At 38.2% G+C, this 23,898-nt stretch overlaps 1 protein-coding gene across 1 annotated transcript in view; it reads left to right on the top strand.

Annotated features, from left to right (window-relative positions):
- The window catches only part of B3GALT1 (beta-1,3-galactosyltransferase 1), a 460,687-nt gene that overhangs the window by 171,921 nt on the left and 264,868 nt on the right, over window positions 1–23,898 (top strand). The window contains exon 2 of the mRNA XM_058191300.1: window positions 22,874–23,026. The gene's annotated coding sequence lies outside the window, so the exon portion shown is untranslated. The remainder of the gene's footprint in view (window positions 1–22,873; window positions 23,027–23,898) is intronic.

The raw sequence follows: 23,898 nt of genomic DNA, 5'->3' as shown, positions 1-23,898 counted from the left end.
GAGCAGTATTAGTCAATTTTGGCACATTTTAGCCAGTGTACCGCAGAGTTCACTTTTATCCCACTCATGCTCATGTTGTTCTACATAAGCTATCTAACTATCTTTTAAGCCAATGGACTGTTTATAATATCCCATCGAGTAGGAGCAGTGGTGGGATTCAAGTAATTTAACAACCGGTTCTCTGCCCTAATGATTTCTTCCAACAACCAGTTTGCCAAACTGCCCAGAAAGTTAACAACCGGTTCTCCCGAAGTGGTGCGAACTGGCTGAATCCCACCACTGAGTAGGAGCTATATATTAGTATATTATTTTTCAAAAATGATGTCTAGCTATTATAAATTGAATCCTCATCTACAATTTTGCAGCCTATCCCCCAGGATTAGAATAAGCTATCATAGGAGGAGTAAGGAGTATTAGGTGTATTTGCTGCCATGAGTTATTTATAAAAATAATAAAGTGAGATATAAATAAATCATCATCTTGCATCTCTGCCCCCTTGGTTCTCTGCTCTTATACTTACATTGAACTATTTAAGCCTACCATTTCTTTTCATTTTTATGATATATGCAAATACCAAGCAAACTGATTTTTTTTAAAAAAAAAGGTGAACTGCTTATTAGCATTCCTCATCTATTCTTTCTCCCTAATCTTCTTCCTGAACACAGCATATCATCTAGTAAAAATAGCATTGGGTTTATTTTTTAATGATGAAAAAGCTAGGTAAAAATGCTACAAATGAAGTAAAATAAAGTACTTACAGCTACACTGAATGCCTGGAATAAGTACATAACCGGCTAGATCATTAGAAATCTATATTTGAAGAAAATGCCACCTTACCCATTTCTGAATCTTATTTTCTGAGGTTAATATGTACCAGTTTCCCAAACCAGAATATTCTAACATTTCTCGTAGATATTACACATCTGTCTTTTTGGGACTATAACATTATATTTTTGTAGACATTCACAATTTACATTTATTCAAATTGCAATCTGCAGTTGATCCCTATGTTCCAGTTTTAACCTCCCCCAACTCCCAAAAGATCACAATTCTAATCCCTATTGGGTTAGAAAATGGGAATCATGAAAAAGACAGATGTTTTAAAATGAGACTTAAATAATCTTTACATAAAAGAACCCATGATAAACCCTAACAATATTCATAGTTATAAGTTTGTAGAAGATAAGTAGAATATAAAGTTAGAATGCCAAACTATTTGTTTCTGAGATAGTTTGACCTGGAGCAAGGAAGATTGAAATATGCTTAATAACCCAATCTTACCTAAGTGTATCTAATTCCGCTTTTACTTGAAACTTCTCACTCTGAAACAGACATGCAGTTGTGATTGGGGGTGGGGAATGAAAGAATGTTATTAGCAGAAACTAATAGGGACATCCATTACACTTTTATCAGGGACCTTGGAGGTCTTCTAGTCCAACCCCCTGCTCAGGCAAAAAAACTATACCCGTGATGGCGAACCTATGGCACGCGTGCCGGAAGTGTCACACAGAGCCATTTTTCCAGGCACGCGAGACATCACCAAACTCACCTGAAGCTGTGCATGCTGGTGTTCAAGCCTCTAGCGCACATGCGCGCAATTCAGGGGACCCAGCTGATCTTCGGAGCTCTCGGCGCATGCGCGCAAGTTTGTGCATGCACGCAAGATGACTGGTGTGCAGCATGCGCATGCACAGACAGCATAGACGGTGAGATTGCACGCGCAGCATGCACTGGGGCACATGCGTGAAAGTTGTACGCATGCGCAGATGGTGCGGTTGCGCACAGAGCACATGGGGAGGAGCCACGCATGAGCACGGATGGCATGCGAGCACGCGAAGCGCATTCCTGTTCGTCACTCGGTAAGTAAAAGGTTCACCATCACTGGCCTATATACCATTTCAGACAAATGGTGGTTCAATCTCTTCTTAAAGCTTCCAGTGTTGGAGCATTCACAGCTTCTAAAGGCAACTTGTTCCACTGATTGTGCTGTCAGGAAATTTCTCCTTAGTTCTAGGTTGCTTCTCTCCATGATTAATTTCCATCCATTGCTACTTGCCCTGCCTTCTGGTGCTTTGGAGGATAGGTTGACCAGTCTGAGATCTACATGCAAAACAAGTGTGCTGTCCAAAAACAAATTCCCCTGTTTTATTGTTCATAATTTCATAATGCTTTCTGCTCGGAGAATTCACTAGAGTCTAAAAATTTGAGCGACAATAGGAAATTCCCACTTATCTTGCATGACAGGAGCATTCTTCACACTCGTTATAGAAATACAGAAGCTTTTTTTCCCATCCATCATAGATATATCATTGCCACTCACCTTGCTGTGACAATCCATGTATCGTAAGAAGTATATCATTATCTACCTTGATTTCAGCTAATCTCTACATGTGGCTTATTTCCTGACAAATGATGTGCCATACGAAGCACTATGTAGTCTTCCAACAAAGAATTTATGACCCTTTAGCTCTTGGTACAGCTTTTGTCTTTTTTTCTTCTTTTTGGTCAATTATTCATTAAAAATTTGGCTGCGCAAGGAAAAGACTAGCCACTTTGTAGTCTATTATGAGGCACACTTCAAACATCTGTGTACTTCCTGCTGTTGCTGCTAAATTGAACTATAATGCCTTTTTTTTTAATGAGAACTTTGTCTCTTCCTATTTCCGTTATGTACTGTAAGTATTGGTTTTCTAGTCACGGTGAAAGAAATGTAAAGACAAAATTCTACAGCATGTGTGAGAACTTATTGTCTAGTTCATTCTACCATGTGAATTGTTTTACAACACATGATATGTAACGTTTAACTCAATTCTTTTTTCAAAATGTTTAACTTTGTTACAAATTGGACCTGAATTTAATCATGTTGTGAATACATGTGACATGTTAACCACCACTGCCAGCTGGAATCCAGTGGGTCTACCTGAAGCCAATATAATTTGGAATCCATCCCAAATGTTTGTTGTAACCTTGATTTCTTATTATTTAATGTTGAGCATACACCAATTGCAGTCAATGACGGGTCTGTAATGCACTCGGATACATAAAATTGATATTGATTTGTTAGTTAGGTGAACAGATCTATCAGACAGGTTGCTACGCACGTTACATATTATGTGGCAGAGTCTGGCCACAATTAAAGAGAGTTGTTTGAATCTGACAGAGATTTAATAGAGCAGATCAGAGTAACCAGGATATTAGATGTGGATTTAGCAGTTCACAGCAATCCTTGGAATGAAATGGATAGTATGGTAAGTCATGTTTGATGATTTTTTTGACACCTTCACCACATGGGCAGAGTCTCTCAGTTACCTCCCCTCCAAATCTGCCAATGGAAGTATGTTAACCATGCTAGACTTGAAGCCTAGTTTAGTTTAGGAACAGTAATTTAACTATCTAGCAAGTCTGTAGGGGGTGAAATGGCTACAGGTATTCTTTGACATGAGATCAGTTGCTTAGCAACCATTTAAAGTTCTGACAGACTTACATCTGGGGGTACTTATAACCCGTCTTCCCCCCACCCACCTCCATGGTTACAAGTCTACATTATGGGTGTTTGGCCACCAGGCATGTACTTACGATGGTTGCAGTGTCCCAGGGTCATATCATGACTTTTGTGACCTTTTGACAAGCAAAGTCAATGGGGAAGCCAGATTCACTTAGCAACCGTGTTACTAACTTAACAACTGCAGTGATTCACTTAACAACTGTGAAAAATCATAAAATGGGATAAAACTCACTTAACTGTTTTGTTTAGCAATGGAAATTGTTGGCTCAATTGTGGTCGTAAGTCTAGGATTACCTGTAAATAATAGTACTACTTATACTAATAGCATAGATAATACGCCACCTGAAGATAACATTCTTGGTGCCCAGCAGATTTTTCTGTTCTGAGTGTTCACTTCTTTTCCTTGTTAAGATTATTTTTTTTTAAAAAAGAATGAGTGGCATGTTGCTAAGCAGAGTGTCATCTTTGAGATCTGAGCAACAATATATCGACTGATATTCTAAAAAATTAGTGGTGGGATGCTGGAGTCCACTGTTTCCTTTGAAAGTATGCACCTATCTAGAAAAAAGAATCCAGCAACAGCAAAGTCAATCCTGGAACTTTTGGAGCAATAACAGAGAGTAACTTGTGACAAATAGAATTGTATTCTAGTAAAAGCTCGGCCACACTCAGCATGTTTGCAAGAGCCATTTTGTGAAACCATCCATAACAAACTCACAAAATTTGAAAGGTTTTCATTAGTCAAAAAGGCAGTCGATCCCTGCTTTGTTTTAATACATCCTTTAAAGGCTGGACAGTGTTCAGGAAATTAAAATAGGAATAATGGAACCGGCTTACAAAGGCCCTGTTTATTTCCCCAACCTCTCTCCATCTTCCATCGGGAACAATTACAGTCCTTGTCCACACTTTTTCTAAATGATTCTCCTTAGTTTTGAGTTATAAATCACATCAAAACCTTTTTGAAGAGTATGAATGCCTGCATACGCATTAATCTTTGTCCACAATTAAGTTCAAGAGAATGTGGATTGGTTTAAAGTCATATACAAATGCAAGCAGAACCAATGCAATTATTCCTTTCACTTTAAGTATTAGAGAATCCAGAATTCTATAATTGTCCTACAGAAACTCTAAAGAAAATCTGACATCCCAAACTGTCCTTGCTCTTATTTAATGAGCAGGACTGGTACAAGTTCATTTACATTGCTGTGGGGACAATATGCAAATGTTAACAATTCCAGAGGAATCCTTGAAGTCACAGATGTCCTCTGAGCATCTTTGAATGTGCTTTTCAGGATTCTCGTGTAAATTTAAAAAGTGGTGAAATACATATCTATTTCCAGGCAGATGCAGTGTCTATGTGAAACTATCAAGTAATTAGTCCCACATGAATTGGGAGAACATTTGCCAAATATTGTATGCTTAGCAAATATTTCAGTTCAGTGCTGCTATGTTTCTCACATAATGGTTTTGAATCCAGCAGACACTTCAGTAAATAGAGGGGGGGGGAGCAGAAAATTCATCTGTTGTTTCCTCATCCATATCCTAGGTTTCCCCCTGATCTCCTGAATCAGATTTGGTGTGCTCTTTCAGTATAGTTTCTTGTAAAAAGAGAAATTAAAGGAAGTTTGTTACCTCCTGCCCTCTTTTAATGTGAAAACTCACTTTCTCCCTCTCTCTTCCCATTAAATTAAAACACCATCTTATTCCCACAAAATCATTTTGATTCTTTTCTTTTTCTTTTTCATGATTGTATAATCTGATAGTTTTCGATCAGTCAGTTTGTTGCATGTCTCAGAGACTACTTTCTAAGAACCAAATTAATAAGCTAGTTACTTCTTCACTTCTCAAAGATTATCCTTAATAAACGCAGTAGGCTCACAGTTGAAATTAATTATAAATTATAAACAATGACCTAACACAAATAGATTTCACAGAAGATAATGTCGAAAAGGCCCTTCGCAAACTGAAACCATCTCTATCTATTGGACCTGATGGTCTATGTGCATACTTCTTAAAAAAGCTTTCTACTAACTTAGCAGAACCCCTAGGCATAATCTTTGAAAAAGCTTTCACGACCAGCTCCCTTCCCAAACTTTGGTCACTAGCCACGGTCATCCCTATCTTCAAAAAAGAAGACCCCAGCCTAGTTGAAAATTACAGACCAATCTCTTTATGCTGCGTCACCTGCAAAGTAATGGAATCAATCATCAACCAGTCCATTACCTTCCACCTAGAAACAAACAACCTACTCTCTAATAAACAATTTGGTTTCAGAAAAAAATTATCCTGTAATTTACAACTTCTTCACTGCAAAAACATATGGACTACAAATCTTGATCAGGGCAAAGCAATAGATGCAATTTACATAGACTTCTGTAAAGCTTCTGACTCTGTGGTACATGACAAACTTCTACTAGAACTAAAATCCTACGGCATCTCTGGACCCTTCCACAATTGCATAACAGCATTCCTATCAAACAGACGACAAGTGGTCAAAATAGGCAGTGCCCTATCAAATCCTGTTCCTGTCAGTAGTGGCGTTCCCCAAGGCAGCGTTCTTGGACCAACACTCTTCATATTATACATTAATGATCTCTGTGACCATATTATAAGCAATTGTGTTCTCTTCGCTGATGATGTTAAACTATTTAACACTACAAACAATACAGCTACCCTTCAAAAAGACCTTGACTTTGTGTCGGAATGGTCAAAAACTTGGCAACTCCAAATCTCAATCAACAAATGCTCTGTCTTACACATTGGAAAAAAGAATCTGAACTATAAATACAAACTCGATGGACACTACCTTATAGATGACCCCCCCCCCCATTAAAGACCTTGGAGTTTTCATATCAAATGATCTAAGTGCCAAAGCCCAATGCAACTACATTGCAAAAAAGGCTTTAAGAATTGTAAACTTAATCTTGCATAGCTTCTTCTCCAGAAATACTACACTACTAATCAGAGCATATAAAACATTTGCTAGACCAATTCTTGAATACAGCTCGCCTGTCTGGAACCCACACCTTATTTCGGACATTAATACAATTAAGCATGTCCAGAAATATTTTACAAGAAGAGTTCTCCACTCCTCTGATCACAACAAAATACCTTATGCCACCAGACTTGAAATCCTGGGTTTAGAAAATTTAGAACTCCGCCGCCTTCGGCAAGACCTGCGCTTAACTCATAGAATCACCTGTTACAATGTCCTTTTTGTTGAAGACTACTTCAGCTTCAATCACAACAATACACGAGCACACAGTAGATTTAAACTTAATGTGAACCGCTCCAATCTTGATTGCAGAAAATATGACTTCAGAAACAAAATTGTTAATGCCTGGAATGCACTACAAGACTCTGTGGTCTCTTCCCAAAATCCCCAAAGCTTTAACCAAAAACTATCTACTATTGACCTCACCCCATTCCTAAGAGGTCTGTAAGGGGCGTACATAAGAGCACCAACGTGGCTACCGTTCTTGTACAAATGTTCTCTTTGATTATATCCAATTTCATATAGTTTTACATACTTATATATATGCTTATATATCGTATAGTTATTTCATGCTTATGCTTATATATAATGTTGTGACAAATAAATAAATAAATAAATAAAATCATCTTTCGTGAAAGAGAACTTGCATGCTTTAAAAGAAAGATACTGTTCTTTCCTATGATTCTTTATTAGATACTCATAACTTCAATGTCCCTACTTTTATGTTTATTTTTTATCATGGTGTTTTTGTATCTGTACCAGAGAACAATAATAAAAATACGTAATTTCGTGCTCTAGGAGTAAACATGTATACAATTACAAGTACAGATTGTTACCACAAGAATGTGAGTGATCATATAAATACAGTAGTTTGTTCTCATTTTAATAGAGGCTTGGTAAGATCAAGTTGTACTTCTAAAAGGAGAAAATAACCAATAGTGCTTTCCAAAAAGAAAAACAAGCATCTGACCATATGAACTTTCCTTATAATGAGTCACTCCATGCTAACCTGCTCAGTTTGTTTGCTTGTGAACTATTTTGTTTTTAAATGAAAGTGCTAAGTTTGTGCTTGCCAAATATATATTCTATATTATAGGAGGAGTAAGAGGAGTAAGAAGACAGGAAGAAGAGGGGGAGGGAGGAGGAGGAGTAGAGGAAGAAGAGGGAAGGGATGGAGGAGGAGACCAAGACCAGATTGAAATGTTACATTCTGGGTGGTTTCCACTAAATGTTCCACTCAAACAACCCTTTCTCTAAGAGTCTCTCTTTCATTCCATTAGTAAATCAACGTTCTGCTGGGGAAACCTTGCCCTAATTTGACTGTCTTGGCTCCCTTAGATTTTTTTTCCTAAAGGGTTTTGTTTTTGTGTGTGCTTCTGTAAACCACAAATTGACAGAACAAAAAGGGGGAGCAAGAAAAACCTCCTCGCTCTGAAACTTGAATGGGTTTAAACACAATTTACTATTCATAGCCTTGCCTATTCTTAAATGTGAATGTTAGCAGAAGATTGTACAGCAAGGAAAATGTAGCTTGTCAATCAAAGACATCAAGGCAAAGTCAGACTTTTACTAAGCCAATAAACTTCGGGTTTTGAGAATATGAAATCTCTTGTGTGGACAATGTGAATTTTTTAAAAAAATCCTCTTGAATTTACATTCAGATTAGTTACCCTAACTAGAGAAAGCAGACAAGTATAGGGTTTGTCTCATTATTTAAAACACAGTAGTAAAAATTAATGACTAGTAGAATGCCATCTGGCAAGAGTAATGAAAAATAGATTAATGTCTTCAAGCTCATACAAGTTCTGTTAGTGTCTGCCTTTCTGACATGATCAAGCAGAGTGGGCTTGCTCCAGGTCCTATCGCTAAAGAAGTGTAATCTTGTACAACTCAAGAAACATGGTGCCTGCCTTCTAGAATGATATTCCCCCAGAAATTTGGAAAGTTCCTACTCTGATGACATTCAGGATATTATTAAAGACCTGGCTACTCTCCCAGGATCTGGGGCAGAGGAAAGGCTGAGCTCCTTTGGGATCAATTTTCTTTTGTTACAATTGTGTGTGTGTTTCTAATTTAAGCTGGCCAGAGTTGTTAGGATTCAGACAACCTATATAGCAGGGGTAGTCAACCTTTTTATACCTACCGCCCACTTTTGTATCTCTGTTAGTAGTAAAATTTTCTAACTGCCCACCGGTTCCACAGTAATGGTGAATTATAAAGTAGGGAAGTAACTTTACTTTATAAAATTTATAATTTTACAATTTAACAAAACCCCTACTGCCCACCATGAAAGCTGGAATGCCTACTAGTGGGCAGTAGAGACCAGGTTGACTATCACTGCTATATAGTAAGCAAATAAATAAATAAAACCTCCTCATTTCTCCTCATTTATTCAAAGTTCTATTAATGGTTGCTATTTTCAATTTATGTTCCTCCTTTTCTGATAGAATGATGAATCAATAAGCATAAACAGTCTTTGAAAGGGCTTTACAACAGATTAATCCACAGTACCGAATTATTTTTCATGTACTGTAGATTGTTTTTCTATTGATACATGAAGCAGAGCAAAAGAGATGCAAATAGGATGAAAACAAAAAGATGTTTAGTATTCATAAGACTCCATTCTATGCTGCTTTGTGAATATTGCTAAACCTGGTACTATTTTTCAAAATTACATTTGATTATCTTGAACTGGTATCGTCAACTCATTCTTGGTAAATAATTTTTCCACAGGAGTCTCCCAAATTCCTGGGTTGTGATTGGATATCTGCTACTAAATAAAGAGATAAAACAAAATAGATGCAATGTCTGTAATACTTTGGGTCGTAGAGGAGATGGCTTAAGTTGCAGTTTGGTTATCACAATCTGTTGACATATTTGATAAGTACTTTTTCACACATATAAACAGAAGCCTCTGGTATTGAATTCTTGAAAAGGTGATGCATGTATAACCCATGAATGTGTTTTCTGTGATTTGAGAGTGAGATGTTGCAGTGAAAGGTTCAAATCCTAGTTGCCTTCATAGCCAAATTTTCCATCCAAACTTTGTAGTTTTGAACGGTCATTCTACTGCAAGGCTGTCAAACTCGTGGGCTGAATGTGTCAGGTGCTTGTCATGCCCACACCCAGTTTAGTGAAGGGGAAAAAAGGACACAATATGCCACGTGACACCGCCATGATGATGCAACCTTGACACACCTCTTCTACTGGTTCTTTTGATCCCATCTCTTCATCTTACAATTAGTCTTCCCACTTAGAGTATACTTCTCTTTATCTTCCAATTTTTATAGTCCACTCTCTGCTCATATAACACATACCCAGAGCCTGTGAGTTTTCACTTGCTGATCAAAGGGGCAGTCAGCAGTTGAAGATCTGCTGTTGTTTTCTATTCAGGGCAGGTTGCAAGATTAGCCATTACCAATAATTTTCTAGTTCATTAATTTACTTCATTAATTTTTTGTTTTTGTTGCATTCCCTAGGTTGGCTGTTAACATTACAAAGGGTTTCAGAAATATAATGCATATTTTAGACACATGCCTCCAGCTGACTTAATTTTCATACCTGTAATTTGAGAAATGTTAATATATTTTTTTTGCCTTTTATGAAGGGGAAAAAAAGATGTGAATGTCAAATATTCTCTGGAGAAAGCCTTGAATTCCTTTGGCTGATTTTGCCTTTTTTTTCTTTTTCTTCTCTCCTCTCCTCTCCTCTCCTCTCCTCTCCTCTCCTCTCCTCTCCTCTCCTCTCCTTTCCTTTCCTTTCTTTCCTTCTTTCTTTCCTTTTTCTTTTTTGCAATTTTTGGTTTTCTAAATAGTTTCTCTAAGGGAAATAAAACTGAACAAAGAGATCTTAGAAAATTTATGAATAATAATAAAAAACAAATGGCTGCATTATTAAGACCACACATATTGCATAGGAATGACCTTGGGACAGGGGTGAAATCTACTTACCTTCCTTACTGGCTTGGAAGTGCGCGCACGTGTCACATGTGCACGCAGATTTTCTGCACATGCGTAAAACCTTCTGCACATGCGCAGAAGGTAAAAAACACATTACTTCCTGGTTAAAATGTCACCCCGGTGGCGGGTATCGCAGGTGGTTCAAACCACCGGCCACGATCGCTACCAGATCGCGAGATCCAGACAGAACCAGAAGCATTTCACCCCTGCCTTGGGAGACAGGAGGAAAAATTACAGACTAGTTAGTGTCACATAAGAGTTTGCAGAAGCAATGGAGGTATGGCAAACAGCTCAGAGAAGACCCTCCCTAATTTCCTGTATTGTAAAGGGGAGTAGGGAGAATGTACATTCAGATTTGCAACTTTCGGTTAATGTAACCTTACAATAAACATAGAACTAGCATTCTGGGCATGCTTCTTATCAAAAATATTTTACAAGGCTAACAATACTTTCCAAAAATAAAAGATAACCTTACACGATCATTCTAGTTGACAACCAAGATGATTGGAGGACTGGAGGCTAAAACATATAAAGAACGGTTGCTGGAATTGGGTATGTCTAATTTAATGAAAAGAAGGACTGGGGTGACATGATAGCAGTCTTCTAATATCTCGGGTTGCTACAAAGAAGAGGGAGTCCAGCTATTCTCCAAAGCACCTGAGGGCAGGACAAGAAGCGATGGCTGGAAACTAATCAAGGAGAGAAACTACTTACAGCAGAACTAAGGAGAAATGTCCTGACAGTGAGAACAATCAACAACCAACTAGCGTGCCTTCAGAAGTTTCGGGTGCTCCATCACTGGAGGCTTTTAAGAAGAGACTGGACAACTATTTGGCCTAAATGGTATAAGCCTTCCTGCCTGAGCAAGGGATTGGACTAGAAGACCTCTAAGGGCCCTTCCAACTCTTCTGTAGTTAAATCTATTAGCTATTTCTTAGAGACAAACACTCTTCAATTATTCCTTCCCTGTAGATTACAGCTTCTTGTCAATGTTGTCCTTCATTTGAAGGTCAGGGGAGCAAAATTGTTCCTCCAAATTTGTACCCAGTTCCCAACTTGGATTTTTTTAAAAAACAAACCCTTTTTTGTCCCCAGAGGTTGGAGAAGCCCCTTTGGCAGCGTGCTGTGCTCAAGAAAGAATGCATATTGGATATGCCTGAGATGGCAGTCAGAGTTGGCTTAAGGGCGTTTGGCAGGCAAGCTGCGGAAGGAGGGGGTGGGTAGGGGTAATTTGTCCATTCACTGCAATTAACTTATTCTAATTATGCAGAAATGTGCTACAGAAAACTGAGTCAAGTTTAACAAAGGCTTATTGATTTTGGAAGGAGAAAAACAGCCTCCAATCATATATTTATCTGAATATTGATGCATGAACCATAGCTACTAAACTATCTGATGCGAGGGAGGAATGAATCTATAAGATGCGTTTATTAGTTTATGCAAATAGGTTTCTTGTGTAATCACAGTATCCCTGCTGACTTTAAAATGTTTATAAGTACTGCTTCAAAGGACAGAGAGCAAGAAATAAGCTGACACTGTGAAAATAGCGTCTAAACTAAAAATGAGACAAGGGAGTAGGGGAAATGAATATATGAAGAAAGGAAGAAAACATAATTTAAGCAAAATAATTGGAAATATCCTCTATAAAGGTGAAGAAGTTCAATTTTGTGTCTTTTTTTCTTATTTACAATCCAGGCTGGTACATAGAGTTTAGATGGATGTATGGCTTTAATTCCCTAAAACAGAAATTTATTTATTGAGTTATTCAAATTCCCCTCCCACCCTAGTTGGGACATCAAGATCACACCCAAGATTTTGTGTAGATTCTTACCTCTTAATACACTCAATATATTCCAACAAAATCAAATCAGCCTTGACTTCTGATAACCTACTCAGGAAGAAGGGATCCATTCTTGGGCAAAAAAGTGAGGAAGAAAATATTGTCAGAGCTGTCTGCATTCTGAAGTATATGCCCCAAAAACTGGTTAAGTCAAAGTTCACTGCCATTATTCTAGTTAGGATATTCATCTCAATATCTACAATCTGCACAAGTATTGGGATTACATTATTTAATATGGGGGCAAAAGACCCATGAAATCCCTGCTCCTTGGTTTTTCAGAACAGCTCCTGAAAAGCAAATAACATCCAATTTCCTTACATGGAAATTTCTCCAACCCATATCCTTGACTGCATGGTTGAGTATTCCATGTTATAGGTACCATGCAGCATTGTGCACAGCAAGGTGGTATCACAGCCACGCAAATCTATTATACTGCCATTGGAAGAAAATTCTGGACCGTTTTAAGCTGGGTTCCAATGAATATAGGACAGGGCTATCAAACTCGTGCAAGGATGCATCATGCACTGGCCACACCCACACCCAATTTAGTGAAGGGGGGAAAAAGTCCCAATGCATCACATGATGTCACTGTGACAACGCTAGTTTGACAAGACACTGCTTGATGTGTAGGAAAGGTTTATTTGACAGCAAAACAGACATCTTAGCAATCAAAGCTGGCTTTACATTAAACCTTGATTATATTTATAGAAAGGTCTGTTCTTTGTTTTAGGAAGTGTGTGAATAAGGTCCACCCTGGAGAGTAAGCTAAATCTGGTGGGGAGGAAATGCAGTTTCCCACCCTATGGAGTATGATAATCTTTGAGCCTTTGTATGTCCAGATGTTGACCTTCAGTGATGAGTTTAAATGTTGGGGGAGTCCTATTGTGTGTGTGGACCCAAGGAGATCCTTAGTTTTAATTGAATTGACAGTTTCCTTATTGAAAGATAGGCTTAGTCAGTTTCAGCCTAAATAAGAGAAAGACTTAAGTGGGTTTTGTTTTATTGTCTGGGATTCACTAACAGATCAGTGATGTTCAGGTAGCATATAAACTGAAGTTAGACTAAGTAATCTCCAATGCAGTCCTATACCAGCTCAGAAGAAAATTGCTAAATTCAGTAATTATGCATAGAGTTTTAATTTATTACCTGGATTTAAAAAGACAAATATCTATTTTATTAAAAGCTAAATTAGCAAAACCAATAAATCAAACTAAACATACCACCTTCCCCCTACAATCTTCCATAGGTTCATTTATTTTCTCTATAGGAGATAAAAGTTACCAATGTTTTTAACAAAATCAATGTGAAGAGAAAACTGTAAAGATAATCCAGATTAGTAGTCTCATAAAAAGAAAATTGTTTTTAATGTAAAAACTCTAGTTTTTAATGTAAAAACTCTAGTTTTTAATCTAAAAACTAGAAGAAAATATTTGCAGAAAATATTTGGTCAAACTGTGGAGGTTTGGTGCTCTCTGAGCTCGGTTGTTTGATTGCATTAGACTTAGTTAGATGTTACTAACTAGGTAATGTCATCAGTGCAAGTGAGTGTGGGGTTTTCTTCCTGTCTATATACTATAGCAGGGGTGTCAAAGTCGTGGCCTGCAGACCGGATGCATTACGCGTAGGCCACACCCACACCCGGTTTAGCAAAGGGGGAAAAAGTCGTGATACATCACATGATGACGCCATGATGAGATGAGTTTGACACCCCTGTACCCACCCCTGCTTATACCTTGAAGTTTTGGTGGATGGTGTGTACCCAGCAGTTTTGATGTGAAATGGGTTCATTCTTGGTGGCTCTTGATTAGAATATTGTTTTCTTCCTAATAATTTGTCTAATGTTGATCCATGCTTATCTAAATTGACTTCTGGAAGGAATTTGATCTAGTCTTTTTGTTTCTTTATTAGATATTCCTTTTGAGCCATGTGTAAATGTAGTTTATTTCTATGTTTCAATTGATGACTGATTTCTCTGAATGCCAAACTTCTAGGAATTACCTAGCGTTTTTGGATTTGGTTTGGTCTAAAGAGCCAGTTTGGTTCTTAATAGTTATGGCATTAGCTTAGGAGTTTTCTCTGACTGCTGGCTGAGGTTTGTGGGGTGCTCTCTGCTAGTCTTCTATCTTTCTGTCTTACATAGAGCTGCTACAGTCCATTCATTACATGTTGTAGATGACTCCTGTTTTTATTTCTAGTGCTATTGAGTTTTTAATTTGCTTAGAATCTTTTGGAGAGCTTCACTTGGTTTGTGTGCTGCAGTGATACTGTGTGGTTGTAATAGTCTTTTGGTTGTTTCTGAAATGTCTTTTCATGTACAGTGTGTTAGTCTTTCCATAGATTGTACTGATTGTGCTGTTGCAGTTTTTGTGGTCAGGCATTTTTTGATAAACTTTTATTGGTATCCATTTTGTTAGAAGATGTTGCATAGGTGATCTTGTTCGCCTTGCTGGTGTTCCAGGTTACTGCAGTGTGGTTGTACTGTCTAAATAATGTTCTTACACAGATCTTGGTGAGAGTTGATTTCTGATAGGTTTGGCTTTCTAATGTGCTGCGATTTTCTCTACTAAGAAGGTTATCAAGGATGGATAGTATGGTCTTGCTTTCACCACCATACGTAAATAATATAAAATAGCATAATGTTAACGTGATGGGCAAACAACACTAAGGAATGAAGCATTTGAAGAAGAGTCATTCATACAGATTCAGTTAAAAGAGACCATACTTCTCTATCGATCAGGGGTAGCTTAAGATGTTATTGCCATGTTGGATGCTAGGAAGGTCATAGAGTTAGTCTACATTAATTTACGAACCATATGTCATTGTAACAATTAAAAAAAGGAACAAATCAAAACACCTATTAGGTAGAGTTTCTAATCGAGACTGTAAAAATCTGAATAATCAATAAACGGCACCATATGCAGTTGTCTATATATCCTTTTGCTGCCACCTAATGGCAATTTGAACTTTTGTGACCTACTTGAAATATTGTCTAATGACACCTGCTGAGATGCTTACCATTGGCACTATGTCATAATTTAAGGTGTGATGGGAGCAGAAGTGTAGCTGCGTTTGAATACAGACTACAGTGGTGTGAAAAATATAGCTCATTTCACACTTTGTCCAAATTCTTTGTATTCGTTCTTGGATCAAACTATGACTGACTGCAGCTACTAATTAATCTTGCATTTCAGGTATCGCTGTTCCCAGGAATAAACTTATTTTGAGAAGAAAAGGGTTGCTTGCTGTAGACACTGGTTATCCGGCCTCTTTATGAAGAATGTCGTGCCTGGCACGGTCATATTTCTGCCCTGAAACATGAGTTTTGCCATTGTCTTCACTGGATGATTCAATTCAGAAGCAGAAATTACGAGTCCCACGCTCTTAAGCACAGGCTTATATTTCTGAGCATATGTTTAGCTTAGTTTTTCCCATCTTCGAATAGGTGGTAGTTTTCCCTTTTTCAATGTTAACAGGTTTTGATGGTTTTTCTGCCACTTTCAGAACTCTCTGAATATTTCATAAGGCACCTTTCAAAACTATAAATAGTCTTTAATATGAGATGAAAGAAAGCTTCACCTTAACTATAAAATTAGGTACAGTATGCAAACACCGCATATGTCATTTTATTACCAAAAAATTAATTCTTCAGAGAAATGTTGACAGGTTGTTTATCTATTACAGGGGTTGACAACCTTAAACACTCAAAGAACCCCAAAGGTCCTAACCGGAAGCCCCTGTTCAATTCTGGAGCTATTGGAAGTCCAGTTCCCCCATCATAGTCTCCTCCTAGCATGGCATCCTTTTTCCTCTGCTGACCAGAAGTCCAGTTCCCCCACCATAGATTCTTCTCCTAGCGCAGCATCCTTTTTCCTCTACCTATCCTAACCATAAGCCCTATCAATTGTGGAGCCAACCAGCAACAGGGAGCCGCAACAGTGGGATGAAAGAGCCACATAAGGCTCCAGAGCCATGGGTTGCTGATCCCTGGTCTATTATATGCAATGCTTTTATCTCAATGTTTCCCTTTAGGATCTTTGAAAATAAGAATTCTGAAGACTAAGGTCTAGTCATCCGTACATTTTCCTCACTTAGAAGTTGTAACCTGGGGGATGAACCACACAAACATCACACTATCCATAAACAATAAATCACTGTGATTTGTATTGCCACATCCTGTCATCACACAATTTCTGCTAAAAGTACATTTCTCAATGCATGTCTTATGTCTCCTCCCAAGCTTCATTTCAGAGAATCTGATCATTTATTAGTAGGGAAAGATTATTGTCAGGGTTCCAAGTAATACAACCGTAGCAAACACAACTCCGAGGCAAGCAGCTTCCTCAAAGAACAAGTTTATTGGATATATCACATTGGCACAGATGGGTGAAAACTGACTCTAAAGGTTCCCACGGTTTTCATCTAATTAAAAGTAAAAGTTTTCCCTCCTTTCTGAAACGATCAGTCACATGGTCCAATCGAGGTGCTGTCCAGTTGCTTGGAAACGTGACTCCTCCTTTCTTCAGCCACCTGTGGGAATGGCCTTGGCTCTCAAGGGAAACTATTTTGTTTTGGTTACAAAACCCCAGCTATCACTATTCCTCCCTCCCGATCCCTCAGCACCATTGTGGCAACACTGAAGTCCCCAAGATGGCCTCAATCAGGCCAGCTTCAGAGTTGACAATTATAGCCTGTGTCTATCTGGGTGGACGGACCTTTCAATTACAGGTAGTCTTTGACTTACAACAGTTCATTTAGTGACCATTCGAAGTTACAGTGGCATGAAAATAGTGACATGACCATTTTTCACACCTATGACTGTGGCGGCATCCCCATGGTCACATGATTTATATTCAGATGCCTGACAGCTGACTCACATTTACGATGGTCGCAGTGCCCTAGGGTTATGTGGTGGCCTTTTGCAACCTTGTGACAAGCAAACTCAATGGGGAAGCCAGATTCACTTAACAACCGTGTTACTAATTTAACAACTGCAGTGATTCAGTTAAAAAATGCAGCAAGAAGGGTCGTAAAATGGGGCAAAACTCACTTAATAAATTTCTCACTTAGCAACATAAATTTTGGGCTCAATTGTGGTCATAAGTCAAGGACTACCTGTATTTTGTTCCTCTATATACCCCACCCTCAGGATTAGAGTGAACAGTTTAAAAAGTTGGACCTCTGGTGATTAACGGTCCATGGAGTAGAGTTGGAGAAGTATCTTTGATTAGTCAGAAGAAGTCAGAAAATCATCACCGTATCTTGAATCAAAAAATTAATTGTTTTTCACACAAACACAAAATTTCCTTTTATATTTTTAACAGAGTTTTATTAGAAGACGGTTAGAAGAACATACCAAATTGTAATGTTTTTTTATCCACTATTTTTAAGTATGCTTTTCTTTCATCCAGCTATTCAGCATGCGTATATATTCAAACAGATGAATTCAAAATTATCCAAAGACTTCACAGTCTTTGGTGATTAATATTAATATTTTTTATTGAAATTCCCAGCCTCAGAAATTAAAGCTTTGTAAGCCAGATGCTCTCATCTTTTATTCTTTCTTGCTGCTGTCACTACTATCATCCCTTTTCAAAAAGGATATGCTTACGCATCCAATACTCAATCCTTCATTTCTCATGTTGAAGAATGAATATGTGCCAGGGCTGCACCAGAAAGTTGTAGGTAGCTGTGAATATGCCTGACAATGTGTTCCCAAAAATCTTTTCAATGACATAACTCTCATTGATATGAGCAGAGCAAAATGTTCTCTGATGACAGAGACAATCAACAAATAGAACAGAATCTTTGGGCTGTGTGGGCGGGGAGAGGATGGACAAATAACTAAAAAGCATCATGTCAACTATAAGCGTATCATTTGGACTAAAATAGTAATATCAAATAATAGAAATACTACTACTGTAACAAAAAACTAATGGCTTTTTTTCATTCAATTCATCTCTTTATGAGCTGCCATAAAAGCAATGGTTTATCACGTGGGTATTGCAAAAACGTTGACAAAGGGAAGAAACAGAATTCAGTAAAAATATGTTGTTATAGCCACAATAAAGTGAAGAACACCATAAAACAAAGCATAAAACAGCAGACTACTGTAGCACAATAGAAGAAACATTAAATGTAGTACTTTATTCTGCCTTTTAGAAGGCAACTCACAATGTGCTTATAATCAAGGTCATGTGAGGTACTGATATCACTCTATAAAGGCTTAATAAGACCACACCTGAAATACTGCATCCAGTTTTGGTCAACACACTATAAAAAAGATGTTGAGAGACTAGAAAAAGTGCAGAGAAGAGCAACCAAGATAATTAGGGAATTGGAAGCTAAAACATAATGAACGTTTGCAAATACTGAGCATGGCTAGTCTAGTGAAGAGAAGAACCAGAGGAGACATGATAGCAGTGTTCCAATATTTGAAGTGCTGCCACAGATAGGAGGGAGGTTAAACTATTTTCCAAAGCACCCAAAGGCCAGACAAGGAATAATGGATGGAAACTGATCAAGGAGAGATTCAACCTAGAAATAAGGAGAAATTTTCTGACAATGAAAATAATTCACCAATGGAACAACTTGCCTTCAGCAGTTGTTGTGGGAGCTTCATCACTGGAAGCTTTCAAAAAGATCCTGGATTGCCATTTGTCAGAAATGGTGTAGGGTCTCCTGCTTGAGTGGAGGGTTAGACTAGATAACCTACAAGGTCCCTCCCAATTCTGTTAATGAAGGAAATTCCACTGGAATGGGGATTAAAGTAAGATTTTCCCTGTCCAATCGTGTGGGACTCTAGGGGGCGGTGCTCATCTCCATTTCCTAGCTGTTGGAGTTGTCTGAAGATGCTTCTGTGGTCATGTTGAGGCTTTACGCTGAGGCGCTTGGAACGCAGTTACCTTCCCACAAAAGTGGTACCTATTTATTTTGCAAGCGTTGGCATGCTCTCAAACTGCTGTGGCCTTACATCGATGTCTGTCTGTATTAGATAAGTATATCAATGGTGCGGCCCTGAAGTAAGAATTTCAGTTTACCACATAGCCTTTGCTATACAGGCTTAGCTAAAACCTAATCCCAATTGAATATATAGTGAAGTGAGCAACTGAACCCCAACTTCTTTTTTTTCTCTTTGCTCTGGTGAAAATTGGGGCTACGGTTTCTTTTCCTCTTGGCAGAATATGCATAAAAAACAATAGCATAAACTATAGAATAGGTATGACTTCATCAACAAGCAAGAAAAAAAGCCCCCAAGATTCTTTTTTAAAAAAATGAGGAGGGGGAAAAAAATCACGAAAGGTTGTCTAACCCATACAAAACATTAAAAAAGCCTTGTTGTTAAGCATTGTATGACTTCTTATATTTTTTTGATGGCTCCTCTATATCTCTTTCCATTTTTCCCTGGCTTTTGAGCCATTTTTGACCAGGTCAACCAGTAGAAGCATGAAAGACTTTGCATGTGAGATTTCCAGAGAGGAAGTTCGGCGAAATAATATGTGGGAAATACATAGGAATCATATGATTGATTGCTATGAAGAGCCCAGTTTATCTTTGACTTTTTTTTTGGTTGCGACACATACTTATTTCCCTCTTTCATTTCACTTTGCTAAGCACTGAAATACAAAGGGGAAAAATAAACAATTAAAAACAACCTTGTATTTGTCAGGGCATGGATATGCAACATCTGTGAAAGCTCTTCCTACTTGCTAGGCTTAAAAATGAGTATTTTATCATTATCATTAGAATAGAATTATTTGCTTATTTGGGGGGAAAGCCTGATGGAATGGCTCCTTCTCTGCTACTTGGGCCTCATCACACACCTTGATTTGTCCTTCTAGCTGTAAATTGGTGCACCTGTCTTCCTGGAACCTGGTCGTCTTTCTTCAAGATGATAAAAGCCTGCTGGTCCACAGTCGGCATGCTTCTCTTCTTGTAAATTAGACTCTCCCTTTGATGGTTTGTCCTTCCCCTCCAAGCTAACCGAAATAAAGAGCAAGCAAGCGGGGCCCTTTACAAAAGTAAACATCCCTCTATACATATCTCTTCTATATGCTGCCTTAGCTTTGGAAAGAACTGGGGAGAAAGGGAGAGAAATCTTCAGCAAGCTAAATCGCTGCTTTTTAATGAAGTTTACACATTTTGAGGCAAATTATGAGTTGCTTTCATTTAAAAATGCTTGACGCGTTAATAGAAGGTGGCATGCTCCAAGGAAAAGCAGAGCAGGCCTCAAATTACATCAAGGCATGAATAATTACAGCATTCCACAAACTGTTAATGCAGCTTTCTGTGTGGGAGGTCTGGCTGTCTGTACGGTAGACATTTTTAATGGTAGGTAGGAATGACCTTGGTACATGGGAAAGAGCCACTGCCAGCTTAGCCCACAGAAGTAATGGGCAAATATCGCAGAAAGGACTCTGTCTAATTTCTTGGCCTGTAAAGTCAAGGCTTGGGGATAGAGATGTAATTTCAGACTGTCAAGTGAGAGATTGCTGAGATTGCTTGTTTCTTGCAGATGTCTGTGGAGATTCTCAATCATCCAGGTCGTGGTTGTCCCAAAGGTGCTTTTTCAAGAGGCAACTGGACTTTCTTGTTTTTCTTTGAAGACGTTTCGCTTCTCATTCAAGAAGCTTCTTCAGCTCTGTCCAGTCATGTCAAACCAGGAAGTCCAGTTGCCTCTTGGAAAAGCATCTTCGGGGGTTTTCTTGCAGATGTTTCATTACTTAAACTAGGTGCTAATCTAGCACTGATGGTGTAATGAAACGTAATGAAGATGTCTGCAAGAGAACAAGAGAGAACAAGAGAGCGCCAAGGAGCCTCATGTCAGCCCTGAGCTACAAACATTCTCCTTCATTAGATTTTCAAGTTTGTGTTAATGTAACTTTACAGTAAAATAGAATTATTATTCATTTGGCTGTATTTCCTGTCCAGGCTACCTCACTAGGCTGAAATCAATATTACAAGTCTCCCCTGTTGCTTTTGCAGTGCATGAAACTAAGGAGAATCCCTTCTGAGACATTGGTCATGTCCATTTTCCTGCAATAAACTGCCTCTTATCTGATTGTTTCCTTGCTGTGACTCTTCCCCCTGTCTCCCAAAGTCATTCTCACAAACCACTATAAAATCTCTGGTGTGTGATATATGTTGTAGTACTGCAGACCAAGAAGGAATTTCCTTCTGAGATCCAAAGACAAGAAAGCAATTTAAAAAATCTAGTCAAAAGTCACTTGTGAAGGTGGCAAATTATTGCAATGCTCTCTACATGGGGCTCCCCTTGAAGTGCACCCGGAGGCTTCAGTTAGTCCAGAATGCAGCTGCGCGGGTGATAGAGGGAGCTCCACGTAGCTCCCATGTAACACCACTCCTGTGCAGACTGCACTGGCTGCCTGTGGTCTTTCGGGTGCACTTTAAGGTTCTGGTTACTACCTTTAAAGCACTCCATGGCTTAGGGCCTGGGTACTTACGGGACCACCTATTGTTACCTCATGCCTCCCACCGACCCGTACACAGAGAGGGACTTCTCAGGGTGCCGTCCGCCAAACAATGTCGGCTGGTGGCCCCCAGGGGAAGATCCTTCTCTGTGGGGGCTCCTACCCTCTGGAATGAACTTCCCCCTGGTTTACGCCAAATATCTGACCTTCGGACCTTTCGCCGCGAATTGAAAACACATTTATTTACTCGCGAGGGGCTGGCTTAAATTTTGTTGTATTTTTAAATTTATATTTCATATTTTTAAATTTTATATGAATTTTAATGGGTTTTTAGAATTTTAAATGTTTTAAAGTTTTCGGCCAATTGTGTAATAAGTTTTTTAATTTTGTTTTAATTGTATATTGTATTGTTTGTTTTTATTCTGGCTGTACACCGCCCTGAGTCCTTCGGGAGAAGGGCGGTATAGAAATCTAATAAATAATAATAATAATAATAATAATAATAATAATAATAATAATAATAATAATAATAATAATAATAATAATTGTAAGCTGTCTTTGGCAAATTGTAACCAGCCTTTCTGAGCCAAATATCATCCAGTTGTATTGGTATTCCAACTGAATGCTCAGCTGGGAAATTCTAGAAGTTCTAGATATATCCTAACACATCTGTGGATTTGTCAGTTTGAAGGCTAGACTAAACTGATGTTCTCCAAATTGTGTCTGGTTGGTTTAGTTTGATTTGTAAACTCTCAATCATCCCTAACAATATCTATAAGTGGATTTGATCTGTCAAACATGTCTTCTGCCCTTGTTTATGGATAACCCTGCAAATAAGCAACATTATCATTCACATTATTATTTTTTAACAAGTATGTTGGCAAAGTAATTTATGAGGACCTATTTTCAATGAATTGTGTTTAGCTTTGCAAATGTATATGCTACCCTATTTTCCCCAAAATAAGACATCCCCTGATAATAAGCCCAATCGGGCTTTTGAGCGCATGGCAATAAGGCGAAGCGCTTATTTCAGGGTTCAAAAAATTATAAGAAAGGGTCTTATTTTGGGGGAAAGATGATAATTCCCTCTGAGCAGCTCATGAAATCTCAATATCTCTTTCCCCCACCCCCACCCCTCTCTTAAAGCATACAGATTCAGCAGCATGCAACAAAACCCACTTTGATATTAAAAGTTAGAAATGCTCAAGTATGGCAGACGTTGAAGAACTACTGGCATTATGGATGCGGCAAAGCCATGGCATGACATCCGAAATTTAAACAGAAGCAACTTGAGGATAGGTAAGTTACATAGTTTTTTTAAAAAAAACAAACAGTACAAACAAAAACTTGGTGTCTCGCAACCATGTTTCTCAGATGCATGCAACAGACCCATCCCAGGTGCCCACCTCACCCTAACCTATTGCTAGTTGAAGTTTAACATTTTGAAATTCTGGAAGTTTTAAGCCAGGACATCTGTAGGATGACAGGTTGTAATAAGTCATTTGGGGGGGGGGGATTTTTTTATTTTTTTTTATTTTTTTGCTTTTCTGTCAACCACTTCATCCTCATATGAGTTAAAAGAAACTATGGACAGAGTTCTTAAATTAAGGCCCTTCATAATGGTAGAAAAAGTTAGCATGTTACAGAGAATTCAACTCTGCAATTAATTATCTCAGCTGTACAGAGATGTCACTGCTTAGTTTCTCTTATCCTACACTATCTTATTATATGAGATTGAGTTTATGCAGCTGTTAATTAATTTTAAGGGTTTTGAAAACAAGTGATAAGTATGGAAAAGTGCTCATGTGTTAATTATATTTAGGCTAGGTTGCGATTAAGGAATTTGAAAGGAGCGAGGGGTGGTAGTAATTTTGTGATGTGTATTTTCCACAGATTTACATGGAACTTACCCTCTTATAAGAACATGTAAAATTGCTTGTAAGTGCTTATAGAGAACAGAAATCCTTGGCTTGATGTGATGAAAAAGAAATATTTTATTATTCCCTTGATTCTGGCGTCGTAAATGAAAGAAAGAAATATTACAGAAGACTGTTGGCATCTCAGTGAGGAACAAAGGCGTGCTGTTATCAGAAAGGCTTTATAGCTTATATGTATTTTTCATGCAGTGTCTTTCTATTTATTTAATTCAGTTTAGGCACTGCCCAATTCCA

This window comes from Ahaetulla prasina, chromosome 1 (assembly GCF_028640845.1).
Source record: "Ahaetulla prasina isolate Xishuangbanna chromosome 1, ASM2864084v1, whole genome shotgun sequence".
Classification (NCBI taxonomy): Eukaryota; Metazoa; Chordata; class Lepidosauria; order Squamata; family Colubridae; genus Ahaetulla; species Ahaetulla prasina.
This window is presented reverse-complemented; position numbering and strand designations above follow the sequence as displayed.